General features: G+C 54.7%; 1 long non-coding RNA gene across 1 annotated transcript; it reads left to right on the top strand.

The window, feature by feature from the left end:
• On the top strand, nucleotides 1-3,657 carry LOC132012483 (uncharacterized). Its single transcript, XR_009402622.1, has 3 exons — nucleotides 1-681; nucleotides 846-1,592; nucleotides 2,956-3,657. It is a non-coding gene; the product is annotated as an uncharacterized LOC132012483 (long non-coding RNA).
• Nucleotides 3,658-6,290: the final 2,633 nt, after the last annotated feature.

Below are 6,290 nucleotides of genomic sequence, written 5' to 3'. Positions count from 1 at the left end.
CAACCCTCAGTTTGTTTCCTGGAGTTAAGTGTCTCTCACGGTTTGTCTCTCTCTCTAACCAGAGAGGTTCCCTTCCCCTGTGTCCATCTGCTTTGTTTCTTAAATCCCACATACGAGTGAGATCGTAGAATTGTCTTTCTCTGACGGACCGACTTTGCTCAGCACAGTCCCCTCCGGTTCCATCCACGCCGATGCCAAGGGCAGGACGTCTCCCTTTCTGATGGCCGAGTCACATTCCGTTGTGTAGACGAACCCCGTCTTCTCTGTCCGTGCATCTGCCGACGGACGTCCGGGCTCTTCCCGCAGTCCGGCTGTTGTGGACGTTGCTGCTGTGAACACTGGGGGGCAGATGTCCCTTTGGGTCACTCCATCTGTATCTTTGGGGTAAATACCCAGTAGTGCGATGGCTGGGTCGTAGGGCAGCTCTATTCTCAACTTCCCGAGGACCCTCCGTGCTGTTTTCCAGAGCGGCGGCACCAGCTTGCGTTCCCACCAACCGTGCAGGAGGTTCCCCTTTCTCCGCATCCTCACCAGCACCAGTGACTGGCTGGTTGTAGCCATTGTGACTTGTGACGGCCATGAGGTGGGGTCTCACTGCGGTGTTGCTCTGAATGTCCCGGATGCTGAGCGATCAGCCCTGCCCATTCCCACATCTTCAGATCAGAAGACCTGCCACCACAGGTGTGACTGATGCTGGTCCTGAGGCCCATCTCGGGCTCTAGGGAGGGCGGCTGGACCAGCGGCGGTGCTGATGCATCCGCCCTGCTCCTGTGGCTGGGGGTTCCCCCTCCCTCCCCTTCCCCCTCGTCCCCAACCCTGCCCCCTCCTCCCCTCTCCTCTCCTAGGTTGGAAACCCCGAGGCAGGGATGAGCCCACCTTCGCAGGCTTGGGGCAGAATGCCCGCGTCAGAGGACGATCTGTGGAATGAAAAGTGCTATCAATAGCAAGAAGCACAAAAATAAGTCTTTCTGCTCTGAAACACTTAGGATGGCTCAACTCCTTGCTGTAAAAGCGTCTGCTCTGCATTCTTTTCCCCCTTCCTGTGTTACCGTAGGTCATTGCTCTGCCGCTCCCGTGGCAGCACATCTTCTTCCCCTTCGTTCACCAGCAAAGGTGATCACTGTAGGAAAGACGGAGAGTAGCGAGAGGCTCACAGAAAAGTCCCTGTGTCATTCCACTAACGCTGTGCTGCGGGTTTCCAGCCTCATCCGCGCAGACCCCTATTCCGTGGGAACCGCACTCAGCCCCCAGGAGGGCCAACACGTATCAACTCACCCCACAGACGTGCCCGGGGCAGGGGAGACCTGGGGGGCGGGCAGCGGAGGGGCAGAGGGTGGGGGTGTCCAGAGCAAAGGCCCGGGAGAGAGGACCGTCCCCATGTGTGCGCTGGGGGGCCCTCGGGCCCTCGGCTGGTCTGTGGGGTGAGCGGGAGGGCCGTGCTGGAGCTTAGAGCGTGTGGGACGGGCTGAGCGCCGGGCGCCGCCGGCTTCCTCTCTGTTCCCTGCGGGTCGTTGGCATCCTGTTCCTCCTTCCCCAGGGAGCGATGACAGAAATGACAGGGCGGTGCTGGTCCCCCGCTCGTCCCAGGAAAGGTGAGGAGGGTCAGCAGTGCCCGGCGGAGCCCCTGCCCCGTGTGTGGCCGACAGTCCCCCCCGCGGCCGGAAACGGGCTCCAGGTCCGCTCACGCAGCGCTGGGTTTGGTTCTGTCCGTCTGCTGGGTTTTGTCTCGAACTGACGCGGGGTTTTCGAAACCTGCGGTGGGCTCTCTCAGGCTCAGTGCTTGTGCCGCGGGGTCCTTCCTGCTCCACGGGCGGCAGGCCGGTCCTGGGGCGCGGCCCGCGGGTGTGTGCAGAGAGACAGGGAGGAGGCTCTGGGGCCTGGGGAGCGGAGCTAGGCCAGGGACAGGGAAAGAGCAGGACATCGGGCCTCTCCACAGCCGGTCCCCCCTCCCTGCCTCCAGAGGCAGCCTGGGCTTGCTGCGTGCAGAGAAACTAACTTTTGCTCAGGAAGGGAAGAAGCTGTGTGTTGGCAGCGCAGGCGGGGAAAGCCGAAAACGTGTCTAGTTCAGGGCCAGGCCGCACACCGAGGCTCCCCGGCCCGAGTCACGGGGTCCGCCCCGGATCTGAGACCCAGCCGGGCCGCTCACAGTCGCGCAGGCCAAGGGCAGGGGCCCATCCGAGACCCTACAGGCCGGCCTCCGCCGCACCCATGGCTCCCCTGCCTGGCACTTGGCGCCACAGCCCTTGTCAGACGGTGGTGTTGGTTTGTGTTTGCGGGTCTGTGCCCGCTGCCGACACGGGCAGCTCCCTACACGGCACTCGCACCAGGGGGCTGCTCCTGGGGGGAGGCCCGACCGGGGGAAGCACCTGCTGAGGGGAGGGACCAGGGGACCCGACTGCCTTTCGCACCTGCCGGTCTGCAGCCTTCCCCGGGCAGCCGGGCGGGCAGCGGTGGAGCCGGTGTCCGTGGGGATCTGTCCCAGCAGAGCCTGGGAATGACGAGGGAATGACGGATCTCCAGCAAATACAGTCTTATGGCCCCTGACGAAACGCACGGGAATCAGGGCTCCCGCGCACACGCTCGTCCAGCACCCCACGCGGCGTGCTGCTCTGACCTCTGAGGTGACCTGAGGAAGGGAGCGGCCCGGCGGCGCCGATGGGCTCCGCGCCAGGATCGCAGGAGACCCTTGGCTGTTCTCTGTTCTTCTCCACATAGCCAAAGGCTCAAACAATAAGCGTTTATATTAATTGTAGAGGGGCCACTTCCTCATTTCCCTGGTGCGAGGAAGTGTCTCAGCTCACGTTGAGTCCTCAGAGGGGAAGGGAGGGTCCCTGAACTCTCCAGTGCATCGTCTGACAACCTGGAACATTCTAGCTCCGGACCGCCTCCTCCCCGTAGACGCGGCACCGGGTGCCCCAGGACGAAGGGGAACACCCCACGCTTCGTATCCTGCAGGTGCCAGAAGGAAAGAGTCCAGGTGGTTCCCGCTTCCTGCCGGCCTGGCTGCCTCCCACGACAAACAACCCGCCCTCTCCTTCCTCGGTGACCGGACACAGACGGCCATGCAAAGCCCCCTCAGGCCACTTCTGCTGTCCCCTGCGATGAGCCAGGATGACCACTCGGGGCGAAACCCCCCCGAGCTGTGTTTTGGGCCTCGGGTCACCCGCACACGCCCCAAGAGCAGGGCTGACGCCCTTCTGGCCCCGCGTCCAGAGCAGGCGACGACGGGCTCTGCCCTTGGCCTTCCGCGCCTCCCCCTCCCATCTGCGCTGCTTCGTGCTCAGGTCCACCCAGACCAGCAGCCTGGGAACCCCGGCACGCCGCCCGGCCCCACCTTTCCGTGGAGCCCCGATCCCTGCCGAAGCTGCTTCTCCTTCCCTGGCCGTTGTTTCGGGTGTTGGCTTGTGCCCTTCCCCCTCCGCTCCGGAGAGTTCGGGCCCAGAGGACAGCCCCTTCGCTTTGCCCCACCTGCGCAGAAGGAAGCCGGGAAGGAGCGACGCAGACACGTGAAAGCTGGGACAGGCGTTTCGAGGTGTTCCTCGCCAGGAACCCCGGTGAGAACCTTCAGGGCGCGGCCGGTCTACACCCCTGACAGCCTCCACCTTCCTGTACCTGTCCCCCTATGTTTGCGTCGTCTGTGCGCACCGCCCCGCTCCCTCTCACCCCAAAATGCGAGCCATCTGAACATAAAAAACGAACATGTGCTGTAACTCGGGTTAAAAATCCCCAACACTATGGACAAGGCTCAAGTCCCGCGACCTGCCTCTTCACCTCCGTCTCCTGACAACAGCATCCTTGTTATTACGCGTCTGGCTATTTTAGGAGGCCAGTGCCTTATCCAGTAGGCCACTGGGGCCTGCTGCTGGCTATTTTAAAATGCATTTTCCAGACGCATGTTTCTCTAGAGATGTAGACATGTAAAAAGTTGTTTTATGAAATCTTCAAACACACAGGAGATGACACTCACGGTCCGAACGCTTGCTTTGTTAACGCCACGCGTGTTGCAGCTTTTCTCGTGTCTGTATACGTGCGTGCATTTTAGTGATGGCTCCATTACTCCATGGTAGGGACACAGCGTACTCGGTCGTCCCACCGTTTGTGAGACTTAGGTTGTTTTGATTCTTTGCCTAAAATAATACACAGCCTTGAAAAGAGACGGAAGGCATCGCAAAGAATGGAACAGAAGAGCCAAAGGCGGGAAGTCCAGCGGAAGGTGAAGAGCAGTTAGACAGGCTCGTCGGTGAGCTCAGTTCAGCTGGGGAGAGCCAGGACTCTGAAAACAGCGCTGCAGAAGCCTCTGCATGGAGACACAAGGAGAAGACCGGGCACGGAAGACAGAGCTGTGCCTTCAGGAGCAGAACTCTTCGAAGGAAAATAGCTGAAAATTTTCCAAGATTAGTGACAGGCACTAAACCATAGATCAAAGCTCAGAAAACATGCATCAAGATAAGTGCTCAAAAAAGAAAGTAAGGGGCGCCTGGTCGCCTCAGTGGATTGTCTCTGCCTTCAGTTCGGGTCATCATCTCAAGGTCCTGCGATCGAGACCCGCGTCAGACTCGCTGCTCAGTGGGGAACCTGCTTCCACCCCCCCCCCCCCCCCCCCCCCTGTGATCCCTCTCTGTCACATATATAAATAAAATCTTTAAAAAAAGTGAAACAAACAAGCAAACAAACAAAACAAAACAAAAATTCCATATGCATGACATATTCAAGCTGCTGGGGGAAAAGACATGGAAAGAGTCTCTAAGGCAACCAGAGTACAAACAGGGAAACATTCTGTGCAGAGAAGCAGAGATAAGAATTGTGGTTCAATTCTCCTCAGAAACTGTGTAAACTGGATGACCAGAGCCCTGAAATAAACAAAAAGTGTTGAAAATATATGTTAAAATTTAAGGATAATAAAAGACTATCTCAGACAAACAAGAACTGTGGAAATTTATTGCTGGCAAACATTGTATAAGAAATGATAGCCGACATTTCTCAACCAGAAGGAACGGTATTAGTCCCCCAACTGGGTCTTCAGGATGAAAGGAAGCGCACCAGAAATGGAAGAAACAGAGATAAGATAAATCTCTTTCTCTCTTTGTTTTTAATTGGTATAAAAGATACCTGCTATCTACAGGAAATACGGTGGCCATGTACTGTGCTCATGGCATACATGGAACTGACATGTACGATAAAGTCACGAAGGATGGTAGGGAGGGACTGGAAGCACATTGCTGTAAGCTCCCGACACTACATATGAGGTAGTCTAATGCTACTTGAAGGGAATTAAATTACTCGGAGTAATTTAAGTAACTTAAAATTTATATTGTAAACTCTAGGGCAAACACTAAAATAATTTCAAGTGGTATAAGCAATAAACCAAGAGAACATAAAACAAAATGATTTTAAAAAGTGCTCACCTGGGGCACCTGGGTGGCTAAGTTGGTTAAGTGTCTGACTTTGGCTCAGGTCATGATCCCAGGGTCCTGGGATCGGGCCCCCGCATCGGGCTCTCTGCTCAGCAGGGAGCCTGCTTCTCATTCTCCCTCTACCACAACTCCTGCTTGTGTTCCCACTTTCTGTCAAATAAATAAATAAAATATTTTTTAAAAAGTGCTCAATTAAGCAAGAGAAAGTAGAAAAAGAGTAAAAAGAAAAACAAATGGAACAAATAGAAGACACCTAGCAAAATTATAATTTTAATCCAATATTATCAATAATCACATTAAATGTGAATGGTCTAAACACACCAATTAAAAGGTAGAGATGGCCAGATTCAATTAAAAAAAAAGGCAAGACTCTATTATGTCTACAAGAAATCCACATTAAATATAAAACATATATAGATTTAATGCATAAGGATGAAAAGAGATATAACGCTCAATCACTAGCCAGAAGAAAGCCAGAGTAACTAGCTTGACAGCAGACAGACGTTTGGGGAAGAAGTATTATCCCACATAAAGAAGGACGTTATATAACGATGATGTTAATTCTCCAAGAGGACACAACATTCATAAATCAGGATGTACCTAACCACAGACTCCAACATGTATGAAGCAGAAACTGACTAGACTGAAAAGGGAAATAGATGCCAAGCTACAGTTGAACATATCGGTGCTGTACTCTGAGTGATCCGTGAAAACAAGCGGACCACAAAATAAATAAAAGCATAGAAGACACGAGTGTCATCAACTACCTAGACCATTTATAGAACTGTCCACCCATAAATGCTTCTTAAAAGTAAAAATATAGGGACACCTGGGTGGCTCAGTGGGTGAAGCATCTGCCTTCGGCTCAGGTCATGA

Source organism: Mustela nigripes, chromosome 2, assembly GCF_022355385.1.
Source record: "Mustela nigripes isolate SB6536 chromosome 2, MUSNIG.SB6536, whole genome shotgun sequence".
Taxonomy (NCBI): Eukaryota; Metazoa; Chordata; class Mammalia; order Carnivora; family Mustelidae; genus Mustela; species Mustela nigripes.
The sequence above is the reverse complement of the archived record's forward strand: the minus strand, read 5'-3'. Positions and strand labels throughout refer to the sequence as shown.